We start from the raw sequence: 20,288 nt of genomic DNA, 5'->3' as shown, positions 1-20,288 counted from the left end.
CAACTAGATGCGAAATGCACTGATATGTTCCAAGGCAGGGAGGAGGAGGAGGAAGCCGCATAACTATCGTTGTGTAATGCGGAGCGAAATCAAGGAATGACCGTTTTAGTAATCACACACAGGCTGCGCGTTCACCTTTATTTTGTTTTTCGACTTTGACAGCTGATCACTCGGCGGACACATTTTTTGAAGCATACAGTAAGGAAGCATGCAGTTCACAAGCGGTAAAAGGTGTCGTTGGAAGAGTGTGGTATCTGATAAGGCCCTCTGATTTCACTTTTGTCCTAAATTCTTCAGGCCCCGTGTGTCATATGATGATGTTTCGAAGAAGCGTTTAGTCATGGCCGCGAGTATAAGCAGAGGATATATGTAACCGATGACTGTTTGGGAAAGCTCACGCTCACCTCGCGACAAGACGACGCATGTAATTTTGCATTATCCATCGTACTTATTGCGTAGAATATCCATGAAATTTATGCCACATTGGCTTGTTCAGGGTAGTGATCAATATCCGAGATATGAAGTGTAACTGGCGGGCTGTCAGTAATGAGCGCTCCGCTAGATTATGAAAGCACACGAAACCGATTTACATTGCAGTGTATAGCCGTAGCATGAGCATCTGAACGAACGCTGCTTACGGGGGTACCGTTAGTAAATTTCAGGGCAGTGGAATTGCAATCATTTCTATGCATATATGCCGGTTTCGTGACGCCGGCTTGTGACACACACCTGGCGCTTATGCGGACCGAATGTACCACATTAAGATTGCGTAAGAAACATTTACACTCTCGTAAATACACCGCATTTGCGAACATGGTGACTGCTCCACATAAATATGTATTTCCAACGCATACAAAATGGAAAATAGCAGTCGCGAACGTGCCGCAAAAGCAACGGCGACAGGGGTGAGTGAGCCGGCGACTCCCGCGACTGCTTTCGAAACTGGAGGGACCTTACTATGGGGATTTCAGTGGCGCCCCTACAGGCAGCGCTCGAGGCGTATACGCATTATGTGACACATGTACATTTATTTTTGCTCAACGTCTGGTGGCTTCTCTATTGCCGCGAAGACGATTCGGTGGTTCAGCGCAGCGTCAGATTTGACTATTGCGCAACGGAGGCGCACAGCTGAGCACGCGCCGGCGCCAGTGCATCTGCCGCGGGTATGACGTCACTCCTCTGGAATGCGCAGACCGGGGAGGCGCGTGCGGCGGTGGCTCCGGCGCGCCAGCTGTGGGCCGTGTGACGTCACTGCTCTTCGTGCATCCGCAGCACGGCTCTCCAGGAGCCACGCGAAACTGCTCAAACTCAGCCAGTGTAGCTCACGCTACAAAACTAGAAGGAGAAAATCGCTGGCGATGCATCATGACAACGGGTGCAAGCAAAGATTATTTCAATAACCCGTTGGCGAACAATTCATTCCGGTTATTTTTTATAGAGTGTCAAAAGTTCTTCGTGACAGGCCTTCAAATACCATAGGTGTGCAGCTAACGTTGACCATTGTCGCCGGCTGTACAGCGAGAATGCTACTCGCAGCAACCCAGGCTGAGTGGAATGATCTCAAGGTGATCGTAAGACTGCAGCCACGGGGTTTTTTTCTTTTTTTGGCGGGGGAGAGGGGGGGGGGGGGTTAACAGCAATGCTATGCAAGCTGGTGCTTGAGCCGGTGAACGTGCGCAGGAAATTTGCCTCGCCTGTCATGGGTGGACTCACGTCGCCACCTGTCGGAAGCATTACACATCTCTTACATGCACGGCTTTGGAAACGTATGTCGCGGTGTGGCTCGCTCAATCGCTTGTTGCCGCGAGGGATGACGTTTTGTCGGTGCAAAGAGAAGAATTAAGGCCAAAACTAAAGAAGCCAAAATGCCGAGAAGCGATAACGCTAATTAAGTTCCTAATTAGCGTACCACATGCCAGGCAACACAAGTGAAACGGCGGGAACCGAACGAATTCAAGAATTTTGAACAAGCGCTCGTCCTGCTGCGCCCTTCCGCTACTCTTGGAGCTTCACCGCAAAGCCGGTGGGCATGCGTACATTGTACATACTTTAATGACCGTGTGTCATTGCCCTTTCATGGGTATACCGATGACACCACGCGGAAAACGACCGAGTCTCGAAGCATAAGAACGCAGAAAACTTGGCCGAGTCTGCACGCATGACTAATTCTTCGCCGTACCAAGAATAGGCTATTGGTGAGGCCGCCAGCTTAGCTGTCTCCCTGTCTTTGCGCCACTAGAGCGAAGCGTCCCCACATTTTTGGTCGGTTGCCACTTATTGGGTGAGAGCCTCATAGGAGGGGGTGGTGGGGGACGTCAGCCAATCGTTTCCGCTATCGGCTCATTGTTGGTGCTCTCGTCGGGCGCGTATGGTTGTGGAGCTTTGGTTTTGGTACGAGCTCGGGGGGTGCACATGGTGTGTGTGTATGTGAGCTGGGTGGGGAGAATTTAGTTAGATGAGAAAATTCACAACGAAGACCGCTATTCATTGTATAGAGGAAAAGTTTGTGTTAGCTCTGCGTAATCGTATGGTTGCTGCAATTAGTCCGCGTTTCACAGTTAAATTCACATGTTTGAGTACGTGGTAATACATTAGCTCGAACGGGTATTCACAGTGGCTTCATTTGAAATCCGCTTTCAACTTCAGGGAGAAGAGACAAACGATTCAGCATCAGTAACTACATGCAGAAAATATACGGCACAGGTATACAGTCGAACACGGATATATCGAACTCCAAGGGGATCGCGAAAGAATTCGATATATCGATAATTCGATATATAAAATACGCCTATCTGAAGATTATCTGACAACTCCGCACATCACTGAGAGTTTTCTGAAGTCGGGGAAAACGGTAGTTTACCGTTTTGACCCTCAAAGCACGGAAAATCCGAACCGCAGCATGATGACCACCGCACTTTATTTATCATTGAAATGTCTTTGAGCTTCGCTTGTTTTGTTTTTTTTCTGCGTCGTAAAGTTCGCCAAATTGTCTTCAAGATTACAAACACGCACAAATGCGAAAATCAATGCTGTGTACTATGCCATAACAGAGGCGAATAACGCTGACGTAACCTCGGCTGCAGTAGGCGGTTGGGGACGTTGTCAGGCACTGAGTGCCGTTATCTTCAGTATCCGAACCGAACACCTCCCCCATCTGGAGGCGTGCAACGAAGTCGCTTTGCACCCGACACGCTCCGGAATAGCCGGGGCGGGTTGTGCTGCATTCGCCTTTACGTCAATGTTGATGCGTGCATCGCCATCAAAACTACTGCGAGGAATTCCGAACGCCTTATCAACCAACATCTTTTCAGCAGCCTGCACCCGACGAATTCCCGCCTTCGTTGCTCCGAAATGGATGCCTTGACAAAGCAAACATACAAAGCCGCATCGGTCCCCCTACACGAGCCACCAAACAGCTCAAACACAGAAAAAGAGTGCCTCTGGTCAATTTCTTTTGCTCCTTTATGTCCTTTCGCCCCAACCACTATCGGCGTTCTAGCTATCATGGAGCTGCCCCTCGTGCTAGCGTGAATACAGCTGTTGAAGGCCATCGAAGCGAGTTAATGCCGCGGACGCCGCCTCTGTCTCACCAAGCCAGGCAGCTCCTGCGATGAGTCAACATTATCATCAACTCCACCCCATCAGAGGAAGCAAACTTTCAGGGGCACCTTCGGCGCGGAATTCGATATATCGAATTTGCCCATGATCAGGAGTTCGATATATGCGTACAACAGTCCTATACTTTTGCATGGGATTTTCAAGGGGATGTTTGCACTGTTCGAAATAGACAATAATTCGATATATCCGTGTTCGATATATGCGTGTTCAACTGTAATATGATTCGTAAACATGGTTGAAGGGCGCCTCCAACCCCGTTTCGCACCTGCATCGACATAGGAGTCAAGGCCCTCGTAACAACGGAATTTTCATGTACCAGAGTCCTACAGTGTTTGCGCTGCCATCTAAATGCAAGAAATTATGAGGCACGAAGAAAACAATGTTTCCTGCGTACAGCGGTCACAAACGCTTGGGACGCATCCCCGTTAGCTCCGGGTCGGGCATTAATAGCAGTGCAAACACGAGTGCGACCCGAAATACACGCACAATATGCTTCATTCTATTCTTTTTTTGAAGCGCCGGGCTATCGAAGGTTCGCATCGACAACGGGCTGAGCGCCGCTTGGGCGCAATTACCTTCGTTTCCTCGAGCATTCCTCGCGAGCGGAAACGGCGAAAAGTACGGTTTTGTGTGAACCGAAGCGCGGTTGTATACGTTCATTCATACAGATTGGCGCCCAGCACGGAACGCTCGGCTCCGCGAGTACACGCAGGGCGCGGCCGTAGCGCGCGTTGGCGCGTGGCGTGACTCCACACCGTCTGAGCGGCGTTCGCTCAGTTCGATGAATGAAGGTGAAGGGGAAAAAAAACAAGGAAAAGAAGCAATAGAGGCGGAATGAAAACGCCGTTTCTGCCTCCTTGCGTGGATGAGGGGGAGAGGTTATTAATGAAAGGGCCGTGAGGCAGCGGGAACGTAACAACGTTCGCGTCGCTTCTCGTTCAGGAAAAAAAAAAGGCAGGCGAGTTGGGCGAGAGAAAAAAAAGGACAGACTTGGAGAATTCCGTTCGGTTTTGCGGTTCGCGCAGTTAAGCGACGCAAATCACGAAACGGAACTCACTCGCGCCGAATCTCAATAGAGAATCTGTGGTCGAGGCACGTCCGGAGGAGCGACTCTCGTGTGAGCAAACGTCCTACGGGCTCGGCTCGGCACGACTCGGTTTGGATGCGGCTGAGCGAATTAACCCGTAATTGCGCCAGCCCCAAGTTAGCCCCGGACTTGGCGCCTTGGGGGAAATTTGCTCGTTCTTCCCAAGGAGTGGGCCCTTCTTTGTTCTTTTGCGTCTGACCTTTTCGGTGCTCCCATCGCGTGCTAAGCTCGCCCTGCGCTATATTTAGAGGGGACTTTACTCGATTGTGGCGCAGTTTCTTTTTTCTCTTCATTTCGAGGAAAGAGCTTTCGGTACGGAATGCGGAAGGCTTTAATTAGCGCGGTTTAAAGGGCGATCCCACGGCGACGCTAATTTGTACTTATAGCGTAAAAGGCTTTACATTGTCCTTTCTTAAATCGTGCACGTGCCAACAGCGCGCTAAAATGAAGCACAAATTTTCCTAATCATTGTTGTAAAAATCATCGAGAACAAAGTGACGCAGGAAAAAAAAATTGCAGATGGCGACGGTAAGACAGGTCTCACACCTACGCAGTAAATAAACAGGACCTTTATACAATCACATTATTCCTGTGATTCATTAAAGCCGCATGAGTGCCCATATGGCAAAAAAGGTGTATGACACATAATGTGCGCTAGTGTTAACGTTTGTAACGCTATGTAACGTTTACCCGCCGCGGTGGCTCAGGGGCTAAGGCGTTGCGATGCTGAGTTCGAGGTCACGGGTTCGATTCGCGGCCGTAGCGGCCGCTTTTCTGGTGGAGGCGGAAAGCAAAAACGTCCGTGTGTACGAGATTTAGGCGCACGTTAAAGATCCCCAGCTGGGCAAAAATAATCCGGAGCGCTCCACTACGGCGCGCCTCGTCGCCTGCGTTGCGTCGGCGCGTTAAACCCTACAATCAATCAATCAATCAATCAATCAATCAATCAATCAATCAATCAATCAATCAATCAATCAATCAATCAGCTATGTAACGTTTGTAACGTTTTTAAGCCATGGCGGGCTGACTTATACCTTGTAGATGAGGGGGGCCTCCGAAGAGGTTATTCAGATCGTATTTTGTTTTTGCAGCCCAACCAACAGCGCCTATAGATACCAGCACCACCACGTAGAGCGGGTTGGCACCGGAACAAATGTGTCCCGTTAGATCTGGCGTCATGTTTCCTGTGATTTCCAATTCTTCGAAAGGGAATTAACATGTTCCCCCCTGCTTTCACATTAATGGCACGAAAGGACAAGAAAAAAGGAATGGGAAAAGTGACCAAAGGGGAAACAATATTGCTCCCTGAGTTCTTACCAAATTAGGCTTGCATTCTTGTGAAGCTAACCCCCGATGTATTAAGAATCATAGCACGGGACTGTGTCAATCAGAAAAGGCGGTGGCGGTCGACCCGCTCCTCAATACCGCCATTCCGCCGCCTGTCTTCTTTGGCGTGATGAATAACGGCACTGCTCCTTCCGCAAGGAGAAATTTCATGGCCCTGTGATCCAGCAAGTTCTGCTGACGAGGGCTCGGGCAGACATCCGCCACCAGAAAGGGTATCCTGGACTAAGAATGCCCTCCTCCGGGAGGGTACCCTAACATGTGCACTCGGTGTTCGCTTAATAAAGATTTATCACTAACTCACTCCCTCCCTCCCTCCCTCCCTCCCTCCCTCCCTCACTCACTCACTCACTCACTCACTCACTCACTCACTCACTCACTCACTCACTCACTCACTCACTCACTCACTCACTCACTCACTCACTCACTCACTCACGTCTCCCGATAGCTCACTAACCTCGGATTGAAAAAAAAGTTTTCTCTCCTTACAAGAAGATACAATTTTGTCCCCATCCGATTTTGTAGGAGGTTTTCATCCTCATGGCAGACCCGACGGATTCTAGGCGATGCGACGTTAGCAACTTCACTCAAAAATAAAAACTCGCTCTCGACAACAAACATACCACAATATACTGTGCTCCATCGGGGCACAGAGTAGATTGAAGGGGAGTCTGAGAACAGATTTTTTTCTTCTATTTTGTACAGTCGAACACGGATATATCGAACACGGGTATATCGAATTATTGTCTATATCGAACTCATGAATTATCCCCTTGAAAATTCTGTGTAAAAGTATAGGAATTCGTACGTTTATATCGAACGGTATTTTTCCCGACATTGGGTATATCGAACGCCGCGCGAGCTGGAAGGTGCTCTTCGGCGGTCGCTGCACCCCCGATTTCCGCGGTCGCTTAGTGCCTTCGCCAAAACCCGACAGGGACAGAAGCCGGGGCCTCGGAGCGTCACGCTTGCTTCCTCATGGATAACTGCTCGGCCAACCAAACCACCTGCGGGCTCGACAACATCGAGCTCAAGTTTCTGCCTCCGAACACAACAGCCAGGCTGCAGCCCCTCGACCACTCGACAAAGTCGTTCAAGGTTGGGTACAGGAGCCGACTCCTCTATAGGCTTTTGATGAACCTCCGCATGGGCACCGAGCTTAAAGTTGACCAGGTGGGGGCCATACGCATGATGACGGGTGCCTGGAACAGCATAAAGCAGAGCGTGGCCAACTGCTTCCGGAAGGCAGGCTTCGTGACGTCTGAATTTTCGGAAGCTTGCGAAGACGGCGACGACGACGAAGAGGGCATGGACGACACGTTTCGCGAGCTGTCATCCCTTTTCCCAGCTGCTGTTCCAGCCGGAGTGTCTGCCGGCAACTTCGTGAACGCTGACAGGAATGTTTAGGCTGTTCCGAGCGCCGGTGACGGGGATATCGTAGCTGGGGTTGCAGGAACTTCTGATAGCTCGAGTGGCGAAGATTGTCCGGACGAGGATGCGGCTACACGATCGTACTCCACCGGTGAACTGGCGGCTGCGTTCAGCTTCATTCGACGTAGTTGCGGCGAAATGGAGGAACTGGGCTGTCGCACCTGGATATCCTCGAGCAGATCGAGACCAGCGTCTTTAATTCCATATACAGGACGAAGAAGCAGGCCAAGATGAGCGATTTATTTTCACGCAAATAAAGCATCCTGTTGCGTCGTTAGTGCGGACTTAGTTGTCATTCTTGAATGCGCAGATCGGTAAGTGGTCGTCCGCCACAAATGAGGTCTCAGAGCCTATATTTTTTATATCGAATTTTTCATATATCGAACTATTTCGCCATCCCCTTGGAGTTCGATATATCCGTGTTCGACTGTATTTATCGTACATACATCATCCGCATGCGGGAGTCACCCCCGCTATACGCACTACGAAAGCCGATGTTGTAACCATCTATTCACCTTACCAACGAGTTGAAAGGGAAGGGCGCCGATGGTGAATAAGAACAAAAATGGCAAGGAGAACACACGGTACAGCTGCACCTAACAGGCAGGATGGCGTTTGATGTTATGAATCACTCCGCGGCAAACACACGGCGCGGCTTCCCATGAAGTATACTTTATTTAAATAAGTTATAAATCGCCCAACGCAGCTAGGGCCCTGAAAGAAAGAAATCAGTATCGAAGGTAGAGAGAGAGAGATGTATAAAACTTAAATTGAAGAGGATATCGCCATTAGAACGGCACAGCTACACTCGATATGGAGAGACGAAAGAGGGAGAGAGAAGTGGAGTCAGTGAAGAGACGGAACACCGGAACGCGCTTTCAATGTGGAGCCACGAGACCTGTTAGAGCCCCCTCGACGGCATCTCGCTGCAAAAAGTTAATCCGGCTTCGACAGCACACGCTATTAGTGAACCCGGGAGCGCTCAGGTCGGGTCTGCAGCCGTCTCTCCCGTCGCTCCCCTCGTCGCGGGTCTACACCGCGCGCACGCGTTAACACACATGAAGACAGTGGACGCGATAGAGGGGAGGAGGAGAAAATGGAAAATAAACAGTGGGCTCAGCGCAGCGGGATCTGGGGAAAACCGGCACGCTGCCGTATGAAAACGGATTCAAGGGACGGCTGTGCTCTCGCCTCTTTCATCCGACTCCTTCCCCCTTTTTCACAGAGGCCACTCGCCGTCGTTGACTGCTACTTCACGTTTTACTTTTTCAGGCTCCTCAGCTCCCATGGGGTGCGCGAGCGTGGCAACATCAATTATGTTGATTTCAATTACGGCCGCATTAATCTGTTAATTTCTCTGAAGCTTTTATGGGTTGGCTTCCCAGCCGGCCCGTCGATCGGCTTTCCGGGGCTCCCCGGGGCGACGGCTGGAGCGACAGCCATTCCTCGCCTACTTTTCTGCCTTCCTGCTTTAGAGGACACACTTTTCCCGCGATCGTACCGCCCCTTCAAATCCTAACTGCGCGCCCATCACGCCCTGCGTGGTACAGTGCATTTCACCTTTATTTCTTTATGGTTTTTTTTTTAGAAAGTCCTTGCGTTTACTAAAACGCGCTGAGGCTAACGCACGTATACGTCCGCGTGTTCCCATTAGGCACCGTTACCGTCTCGCTGGAAGCTGGATTTCGTATTATACGATGATCTCGGGTGGAAACAGTGTATTCACGCTACCCCCCCCCCCTTCCTTTCCCACTTTTTCTGTCCCCACAAAAGTGTGCAAGGGTACTCCGACGCTTTGTCCCTTCTGTCATTGTCACAGACAGCGCAGTGGAAAGGAGGCGAAGCGAGCCGACGACAATCGGGGTTATAAGCACCGCCTCCAGCGCGCAGGAAATGCGGTTCCACCGGCCTTCGGAAAGAGCTCTTTTTTTTTTTTTTCTGGTTTCGTCCTCCTTCAATCCTTCATTCGCCCTCCACTGCCTGTAGTGCTTTTTTTTTTACGTTTTGTGTGGGACTTCAACGCTGAGAGAGGAAGGTGGGCTTGAAAATCTCCAGGGAGCCACGAGGACGGCGAAACGACCGCTAGAGCTTTTCGGGAAGGTGGCGACCTCCCGCGGCTGCCGGAGAAAGCACGGCGGAGCTAATCCGCACATTTCTGCCACGGTTCGTTGTCGGGCCGTGAGCTGAGTATTCGGACTGCGTAGTCGGGAGCTTGAAGAACGCGTTAAAGCTGGCGGCGGTGTGATATTCCCTATCCGGGCGCTGTGTCACTTCTCTCGCTTCAATCTATCCGCCAGTGCTTTTATCTCGGGCATAAGTACGATTTGCAAACAGTGCTTCTAAAACTCATAGCCATCGGGTTGCTCGTCCCTGCCTGCAAGTTTAGTGGATTTGTATCCCGTACGAGAATCGGGGAGGACACAAGAGCTTCAGGAATGTCAAAAACGGAAGGAAGGAAGGAAGGAAGGAAGGAAGGAAGGCAGGAAGGAAGGAAGGAAAATAAAGGCAGGAATGTTATCCAGCCTAGTTTGCTATCCTGTACGTAGCAAAGGGAAATAGTGAAAAACGAGAAAGCAGAAAAAGGGATGTGATGGAAGGGGTAATGATGTGTAACCATAGTGATGGTTAAAGTTCATTGATTGCCAGTAGTTTTTCTAACAATAGCCTTCTGCACAAGCTCTTTGTTCGAAAGAAGTATGTCAGTGCATTTGTTGCAACGCGGGCTGATGAGGAATAAGACTATGGTAACGGCTCAAATTCACGGAGCATAGACAACATTCCTGAGGAATTCCTTAGAGACACCTGCTCACCTTACGGTAGTACTTGGCAACTTCGAACAAATGCGCCATGTAAAAAAGCTACGCCTACAGGAATACTGCGCACATAGAAAGTCGGTGGCGTCAAGTAAGCGAGAACTGGAACGCTATAACGTTGTGTTCATTATAGCGCCGCCTTTATACGTCTCCCGTTCATGTTGCTGGTATCGCGCCACGACCGCGGTCCTATTAACCAACGCTGAAACGTTCCGCCGTTACAAAATTCATTTTTCTGGGTGTTGTACACGCCGAACCTAGGCCCTTCAGCTACGAGGCTCCGAAATAATTTTGACCAATGGGGTTTTCTCGGAATCTCGGAACACGGGTGTTCTCGTTATTCGCCCCATCAGGAAAGCGGGCCGGCCCGGCGGAGATCGAATTCTCGCTTTTAGGTCTGAGCTATGACACTGACCCACGACGGCTGGGCCCAGTGTATGAAAAATACATGAATTTGAAACTGTTAGAAAACTTGTTCAGCCGCCATCGCATACTTGACAAAGATTTTGAGAAGCGCGCAGGAAAGACTTTGTTCATAAATGCGCGAATTCGGCGCACAACCAGGGACTTGTGTGCTTGTGAGAAGCGCCAAGTAACGCTCCGTATCACATCGTACGAAAATAATCGGAAACCAGTACGTGTTTCTACTACGTAGAACTGCACTCATTGATCGAGTAGCTACGCTACATCACTGCAAACCTGGGCGGAAAGGAAGTTGGTTCCTGGAAGTACATTTGCTCATAAGACGCATGTGCGTCACTTACATATGCACACGTTAAATTACAGTAGGTACAGTTACACATGCCCCGTGTCCACAGGGCGGCCTCGTGCGGGGAGGAATGGCGTTATCGGATGCCAGTGTCGCTAATTTGGATGGGTGGGAACGTTGAGGAAGGCTTCTCTGCCGCCCAAACAACGCTTCGAGACCGGAAACTCTTGCAACCCTGGTGTTATGATCCGCTGACCTGGCCAGGGATATGAAGATGCCTTCGTCCTGCAGTGATCATAAATAGACTGGCGAAAGAATGAATGAAAATTAAGAACTGCATGCGACAAATTTTTTGAACGCAAACATTCGATCTTTCAGAAATGGCCATAACTGCTCAGACTTTTGTTTCGTTAGGGTTTTGTTTGCGATGCACAGAGTCAGGACGTCTGTGCATTTCACACTGCCAAAGCAGTTGCGATGCATCATTGACACTGTGAATTCTTATTTTTGAGGTTATAGTGTACCTTTTCTTCTTTACGACAGTTTTTTGTAATGCGAAAGCATTGAATATCCCATTTCACGAACATCTGGCCGGCGTCTGCATGATCTAGCGATGTAGTTGTAAACTGGTCTGACGGCGAAATAAAAATAAAAAAGAGAGAAGTGAGTGCATTCGTTTCTAGCATTCAAACTCGGAATCTATACGCGTACTGCAAGTTGAGCAGGCGTCCTCTACAGCTGCGCACCACGGCCAATACTAGGCTCTATAGCTATACTAAAGGTGCACCTAGCAAAGGCGAAGCAGCCTTTGACTTGAAAAACGTGTGTTACAGACGAGGGCCGAAGACTACGTGAGTAATTTCAGCGTGCTAATTATTGAAGGGGCAAAGCACGCTCACGCTAACAGCGTATATGTGTACGTTCAACAAGGCCGATTGACCATGCCTCTCCATGACAGTACAGCGAGAATGTAGGAAACCATGACTTTATAATTAGGCCTGAGGCCCTGTGGTGTTATTGTTATTGAGAGACGAGGAAGGAGGATGCGAAAGCCTGAATTAAGTTCTCATGAAACCCGTTAAACCATTTGTGTTGTCCGTTGGGAGGCACTAATAAGGCTGTCAGACCGTACTACACTGCTTTGCGAAGACCACGGGGAAGAGATAGATTCCAGTGCGTTCGAGATGAGTATCATTCGATCCCACAAGCTTCAGGTGTGCCGTATTCGGGAGTGGTGGCGGTCAGTAGACCAGCAGCTGTTATCGGCCGCTTTCGAATTCCGGACGTGACCAAATGAAGTTCGGGAGGGTGTAATGAATCAGGACGATGGTAATGAAGGGACACAATAGCGCCACCGGACACGCTTGTGTATATGCATACTGTCTTTACTGCCACGAACTCTGTATAGAATCTACGTCACAGCCACTGTGAAACGTGGTCGCCCACGCCTCAGAAGAAGATGCAAGGGAACCAAACAACGCCTCACGGCGAGCAAAGCATGCATGCATGCATGCATGCGTTTGCTGCAGCTTAAACCCCCCACTGCCGAAGCAACATCAACAGTTACGATGCAAAAATTACCCGCAAGATTTATATCTCCTGATGACGAAGACATTGTCGGAGATTATGATGATTTAATAATGACGGAAATATTATTAAACAAGGGGGATCGCATAGCTTGATATAAAATGTAATGCTTACACATTCCCATCGGTCAGCAGTCTGAAGTGTGTCTCTGAATATTTAATCATCGTGAATACTGTGCGAGAGCGACGGCTGTTACCGTTGGGAGGGCGTGGCCAGTGTGCCACTCGGCTCCGCAAAGCTGGCATCGCACCAGCTTTTTCTGCAGGTGTCTTCTATTAAGCACACTCAACGCGAAGTGAACTTCATTATAATTGCTATTAAGCGTTATACTGTAGGTAACGCTCCTCATAAGAATCCAATATTGCCCACTGGCCTTCTCCGTCATCTAAGCACAAGGCGACAAAAACATAAAAACGAACTTGCACAGAAGACTGTAGCACAAAACGCTAATCTTTATGAAGTCAATGAACTATATCGTCGATATATTGTCGTAACGCTGGATACACCTCTTTGCGCTCTGTCCTTACCTTCCCATTCTTTCACTGTTTTCATCTTTTTTCCCATTGTTCCCCTCTCCCATGGGTAGGTTAGCAAACTAGAACGCAGCCTAGTTGACATTCCTGCCTTTCCTTTACCTTCCGTCCTTCCTTCCTTCCTTATTCACAATATCTGAGATTGTTGCAGTTTGCACTGTACAGTGAAGCAAGCGCATACAATAAATATACTTTAAGACATTGCGCCTCCGGCGTCCACTTGTCGTTTTAAAAATATAGAGTATGCACACCGCCTTAGGAGCCGTATATAGCGCGCTCCAGGGGTTTCCCCAGGCGTCGAATCAAGGGGGGGTGTCTCAATGGCCCGGGGGGGGGGGGGGAGGGGGGAGGGGGTTCATAAACTAGAAAAGCTGTTTTTTTATCCCACTAGTTAAATAATTCAGTTATTTATTTAAGTTAAATAATTAGGTTAAATTATTAGTTAAATAATTAGGTTAGGTTAACTAGTTAAATAATTAAGTTAAGTTAAATAACTAGTTAAATAAACTTCCCTCGACCGTGGGACTGTCCTGCATACTCGCGTTTCCGCTGCCTCCATTGGACCATTTTTCCCTGGGCACCCGACGTCACTCCCAAAATCACTTCAAGCAAGTGGGGAATTGCTGCGTCCCCCGCGCGGTATTCCACTTCGGCGTATTAAAAATGGCAGTAAGGCACACCCCCGAAAATATCTGGGTTTCGGAGAACTCGTGCACAAAATGTTCTCGTCCTGCAGTTGCTCCCGCACCCACCCGTAACCCGTACCGTTCATATGAATGTCACGGTAGCAGGCGAAAGTTTCCGTGAATAATCTGCGGCCGTTGAAGCTCCCCTTTTCCTTTACTTTTTTTTTCATTTTCGCTACTCCCTGGCTGGTAGCATGGTGCACGCAGCGTGGTCAGCCTCAAACCACTTTGCCCCTTTCCTTTGAAAGCCTTTTTTGTGTGCACATACGAACTTGCCACGAGCTGTAGAAAAAAAGGAAATAAATACGTGCAACGCTAACAGCAAGCTCGGGGGGCGCACTTTTGTTTATTTTGCCCGAGGCTACTGCCAAGAATAGCAGACGGGCAGCCCGCGCATGCGCAGATCGATACTGAAAAAGGTCCATACAAGGACTGACAAGAGTTAAATTTGGGGATTCAAGGGGGGGTGTCCAGAAAAACTAGGGGGGGTCTACACACCCCCTAGGGGGGTGTAGGGAAATCACTGGCGCGCTCTTATCCGAGACAAGGGCGTACAAAGTACCGTTCCTTTTGCAAAATTGTCCTCGGTGATGAAGTGACAACAGCTATTACGTCACAAACGAAAGTCCACGGAATGGAGGGAGGATGCAGAAGCACATTGCGAGCACGTTTACATCGAATTTCATTAATATATGAAGCTGAAAAGTTCCCCATAAGTCCGCGTAACGAAAAGTGGCCCCTAATTTGTCTCCTGTGCTTCCCGTGCGCGACGTTATGGTGGAGCGATTGATTGATTGATTGATTGATTGATTGATTGATTGATTGATTGATTGATTGATTGATTGATTGATTGATTGATTGATTGATTGATTGATTGATTGATCATGGGGATGACACACGTCATCCCTTCATTGGGTGATGACGTGTGTTGTAGCCAATAAGCTAATCTATCTATTTATCTATACCCTTCCCATTTTTTCGCTGCTCTGATAATGTTATCCTACACTCTAAGCTGGGTAACCCTTAATAGAGGTATACATTTTCGAATTTTTGTAACCTATAATTTATAAGGTACAAATGTAACCTATATCTTCGTAACCTTTATATACGTATACACGTAAGGGTTACGCAGGTATGGGTTACTTTGCAGCTTTCAGCATGTATACCTTTATATAAGTTACATCTACCGCCGTGCAAGGCCACACAAATTGGAAGGTGTGATGTTGCGCGCCAGGCGCGCTTTCACCGGCGCCGCTGTGGCGACACCCCCAAGGCGCCTTTCCCGCGTGGTAAACAAACATTGCGTTAGTGGAAGATATGTGCGACCATGCTGTCCATTGCGCCGTCTAAACTTTTGCGTCGGGTGTCTTTTCTTCGTCCCTTGAATAAACTGCCGGCCACACGGCTGGGGCTAAAAGAGAAATTACTTTTATAATTCCTAAAACAGCAGTGCAAAAAAGCTTGAAAATGTTCTCGTAATATATATGCATTGCATTACCTGTTCGATAACCGTTACCCAGGTTGTCACCCAAAAATCTTCGTGAGTATTGGCAACGCTTAAGTCCTATAAACAGGCATAACTAAATTTGATGTTTGCATCAGCTTTGTGCCGTTTAAGAAACCGGTATCAAACATGCATGATAGGTCTTTTGCTATATTGAGCTTTAGTTAAACAACATTAGGCTTTAGTGAAACCAAGCTTGAGTGGAAAGATGCACTTGATAGCATACTTCAAAAGGACGCCAAAGTTATAACATAGCCCTAAGCCAAAAATTCTTGTCTGACAACCTAGGCCATGATTATCAAAAGAGAATTGCAGTACATGCACACATATTTGCGCATTTAACAGGAGCACATTTCCAGAAGTTTCGCATCGGTAGTTTTGAACATTCACATTTATTATTATGAAACACCTGTGGGCTATTTATTAAAAAGCAAAGCTGCGAACCACCCCAACGTTATTATCGTTCCTTAATGAGTATTGGACGAGTGCGGACTCCTGGGCGAATTGGTGTTTCCTATATTGCTTTGGAATTCCAAGTAAAATTCGGTTTATACATATATCCTTATTAAACCTATTTAATAAATGTTGCGTGAACAGCTTCACAAACATGGCCAAATATACAAATTCTTTACCTCAATATTTGCACGGATGTATGCAAAGCATTCCGAATTGTTTGGATACTGCCATTGAACAATTTCAGATGAATTCGAGTTTGAGCTACATTTATAAGATGGTTCTCAGGGGTGCACTTTCCCAGTACAGTGTTGTTGTCATGGTTCCCCACAGAAAAAACGCAGAATGTGGGAAAGTAGAAAGAACATTTATTACAAATTCACTTTTTCATACAAAGCAGTGTTTATGGCCATGTTCCCTACATTCTCCGTTTCACTCAGTCTAATATTACACTTGGAATTCACTCGCCTTTACGAATCCATCTTTACACTTCCCTCTTAGGTTCCTCTTTACAGTTCCACCTGAGTTGTGATTCCCACGCCAAGTTATCGTTTTTTATGCAGCACTAACAAGTTTCTAGGCCGATTGCAACCTGTCTTTACAAGTTTCTAGGCCGATGGCAATCTGTCTTTTGGACAAACTTTAAATGGTATCTATAATTTCCTGCACGAAAAAAGGCGCTTGGAAAAATTCAGAGATAAGCGTCGCAATTTACGTAGTACACAAGCAGGCACAAAATCAGGGCACGTTGAAGATTTCCCTGCTTGTTCCCTGCTGCCGCAGATGGAGGTATATATGTGAGGGGCCGTCACTTGGATTTCCCCACCTTGAAGAGCCATCTACAGAAAATTTCAGAAAAAGAACAAAATCCAGTGCAACCATAAGCCCCTCACACCAAACCACAGGCATGTGAAGTACGAAAAATATATTGCACGGAAATGAAGACGGAGACCAGAGAATGAAATGAAAGGCCACACCAGAGGAGTAATTTACGGCCTTTCCTAATAATTTCACATCATTTCAGTAATCGTTACACAGAGTAATTTGGCCGCATTGTTCAGAACAGCACGAAGCCACTAAAGTCATACCGGCCAACCTTCCCGAATTTTAATCGTGCCGTGTTCCAGTTTATCTCGCGAAATGTTTCTGCATGCTCACCCAGAACAGGAAGAAACTTTGGGCTACGAGATAAACTGACGTACATTTGCAAAAGAGAAAACAAAAACGTTTCCGCGCCTTCATGTGGAATCACTCGTACACGAAACAGAGCGAACGTCGCACTAAACCCAGGAAACGTGCTTTCACGATGCTAACGCCACCTGCGTCACATTTTTGGCTGTACTTAAACATCCTCCTCCTTCTCCCCCCCCCCCCTTTCCCTTGTACTGGCAGTTTCATTTTGAACAAGGATCCCACGTGGAAGCCGAAACGTTTTTCATTTAAGTAAAGTGTTCTTATCGGTGGTTTCTTCCTCGGCTATCAGTAAAAAGGAATCGCCAACTTACATTTTTTCTTCGTCCAGATGTGTTGTGGGAAAGGATACATCTAGAACTTGCACCGATCTTCAAGTGGCATTCCCAGGAGGTCTGTACCTGTAATGACTCGAAGGGTTATTTGGGTTAAAATGTAATAGGCTTTAGAGCCGGGCAGTTGGTATACATTCATAATGAAAGAACACTTCAAACTTGACAAGACGAAAAAAAAGAACACAGCACAAGCACTCACTAACAACTGGAGATTTCTTACAGAGCTATTTTAGAAAAAGAGTTCTTCTTGTTGGCTCTGCAAAACCACGCATCTTATAGAATAGCTAGAGTTGCTGAAAAACTACAAAGCTCCATGCTGAGGAAATCGTTATGTGAATTCATAACTTTCATGTAGTAACGAACTGATAGAAAGAGTCACTAAACATGAGGCAAAATAAGATACGAAATATAACATCATAACACTTGAAGAAAGGCCTCGCATTTTTACAAGTGAATCATACTTTTGTCTGTGCAGGCCTGGGTGCCATCTTTACAAAGAATATTTGAATGAATGTGTTTTAGTTATTGCATTTTCATACCGTTGTTTCCACGGAAATCAGACTTCATTTCAACTTGTGTCATACGCAGGGGAATCCTGGTTGTCAGCTCAATGAACACTGCCTGCAAGAAAAACAGTAGTGCTGATAAGTCATAGCATAGGTAGCCAGATGCAACCACACTTTTTGAACAGCCAGGATCCGATGGGGGTGCAGAACCCATTTTTACACCTGCACCTGTCTCTTTGTAATTCGTCACAATTTCTGTATCATCAAAAAACAACAATCAAGCAGCCTGCATGCTGGCTCATACATACCACCATTCTGTAAAGTCGCTTTACTGCACTACACTAGGATCACGCGAGACAATCATTTGCCCTGCAATACCACGCGAATAAATAAATGACTGATTTGTGCGAATGAGAATAATAAACCGCTTAACATGGTGGAAATGGCCCGCTGTCTCAAAATGTCTAACACCAAATTTACCCACTCAAGGAAAAGAATGAAAAAAATGAGGAGTGTTGTACATACGAAAACGTTTTATTGTGCCGTAAGGCAAACTTTCACAAAAAAGAGGCTTGTGCTGGACAAAAGTGAGTTTAGAAATTTCGGGCAGCATTAAGTGGACTACTTTTCTGTAGCACACACCTTGTGTTTATCCGGATATATTACTACAAGACCAATAAACTAGACACCATTCCGAATATATGCAGCCAGAAAAATGAACATTTCCCGACGGCTGAAACAAAATGATAATACCCAGAGAATAGCGCGATAATATAAGACTTTAATGGGAAAAAATTCAATTATTCAAACAGAGCTACCTGACAATTACATGGGCCAATAACTCGTCAAGTGCGCCCGATGCAGCGAACAGCGTAAACAAAACGCTCAACACATGACGAAGGCGCGCAAACAGAGCAGAAAGCAGGTCACGGGCGCCGTTATCTGTGCTTTCCCGATCGTCCGCTCTACTCTGACGCAACGAACGCAAGCCCGTGAGTTCATTCAATTGCCGTCGCGGACAACAGAAAACGTCCAGCGAAGCAACCAGTCAGGTAACGAAAATCCCTCTCGAATGCTGCAATTTCAAATTGAAAAGTCCCCAGCGAAAAGATACATCCAATGAAAGCACGGAAACCGTTAAGGGAATATACTCACCGAGTTCGCTTTCACTGGCGCCGGGGCATTGGTCCAACATGCGAACTTGATGCTGGTCGTAGAAGAACGGGCCGTGAAGCGCTGCCAGTCACAAATGGGCTCGCCGCAGCCTCCGCGACTCACGCCGACAAATGAGTCTTGTAACAGCAATCCTCGCTTCATCGTAGGGGTATCACAGCGGTTAAAAGGCTCGAGCGGCGCGAAAACGCGGCCACCGGGCCTGCCGGCGCCGCCATTTCTCTATATCCCGTCATGCAACGGAGAAATCAACGGCCGCCGGGAGAGAAGGCGCGACGAGCATCTCTTAGAGGTTACAGGGCGTTTTATAGGTTACAACGTAGAGGTTACATGTCAGATTTTGTTGATGTAACCTATAAATCATTATTGTAACCTATAAATCGCTTTTAACCTCACGCTTGTAACCCTTAGAACGGACTGGGATAAAGAAAACATCAAAATGAATCCATTGTAACCTTTATTTTATAGGTTACTTCCGTTTAGAAGTTACATTATGGGTTACCAGGATTAGAGTGTACTCTTGAAATATTTCGCTGCTGTCAGCGACAGGCTAAATTTTAATTTTACTGGTTACAAAAAAATCCACATTGGCCTGCAACCTGTAGACATGAAGATGAACTAGCATACATGCATTGCGATATTATTCCCCTTAACCGAATCGTATAATTTTTTTTCTGTTGACCAAATTGGGTGTAATTTATTCAGAAAGAACTTTTTTTTTTTTTAAGCTGGGAGCAATATGCAAGAACTTGTAACTTTTCAGGCTACTTTTCTCTCGGCAGACGTCAAATTTATCATTGATTTCTAAAAGGGGTCGAATGAGAGGGTAGAGGGAAGAATACATGTGGGTGCCACTTTCTGAGCAGGAGTTTCGCAACCTTTATGAATTTGCAGAATGGGGCACATTGGCCGTAAATCATGCCTGAGCACGCACAAAGTGAGTAGAAACTGCGACGTAGCTGAGCAAAAATAATATCCCGAGGTACTCTTGTTTGTGAAGGGGCTTAAATCTCCATCGCAAACAAGTCTGTCACCATTGGAAGTAATAGTTGAAGGCGCCACCAAAGCGCAGCAGACCAAAGAGTTCAACTCGTTCACTGCAGTGTCCCTTTAAGACTGCCCAGATTCAATACTGTAGAAGTGCAGCTTGCTGAGCCAGTTGGTACATATCGAAGGAACGCAAAACCAGCGAAAAAGGACGCAAAACACGAGGAGAGACTAGACAACACAACGCTGGACTAGCAACTGAAATTTAATAGAAGAAACCGACACACTCTGTGAACAACCAAGTCAACGCATGCGCCAACACGTACGCGTG

The 20,288-nt window shown here is 47.3% G+C and overlaps 1 long non-coding RNA gene across 2 annotated transcripts in view; it reads right to left on the bottom strand.

Annotated features, from left to right (window-relative positions):
- LOC144148661 (uncharacterized) overlaps positions 1-19,469 on the bottom strand; it is a 446,918-nt gene extending 427,449 nt beyond the window's left edge. The window contains exons 1-4 of one of the 2 annotated variants that reach the window (XR_013318015.1): positions 18,953-19,469; positions 17,831-17,912; positions 17,271-17,357; positions 16,034-16,604 (exon numbers count right to left, since the gene is read on the bottom strand). This is a non-coding gene — a long non-coding RNA (uncharacterized LOC144148661). Of the gene's footprint in view, positions 1-16,033; positions 16,605-17,270; positions 17,358-17,830; positions 17,913-18,952 lie in introns of those variants that run through there. The other variant, XR_013318016.1, reaches the window with a different exon arrangement.
- Positions 19,470-20,288: the final 819 nt, after the last annotated feature.

This window comes from Haemaphysalis longicornis, unplaced genomic scaffold (genome assembly GCF_048455015.1).
Source record: "Haemaphysalis longicornis isolate Haplotype H1 unplaced genomic scaffold, Haemaphysalis longicornis Haplotype H1 scaffold_8, whole genome shotgun sequence".
Taxonomy (NCBI): Eukaryota; Metazoa; Arthropoda; class Arachnida; order Ixodida; family Ixodidae; genus Haemaphysalis; species Haemaphysalis longicornis.
This window is presented reverse-complemented; position numbering and strand designations above follow the sequence as displayed.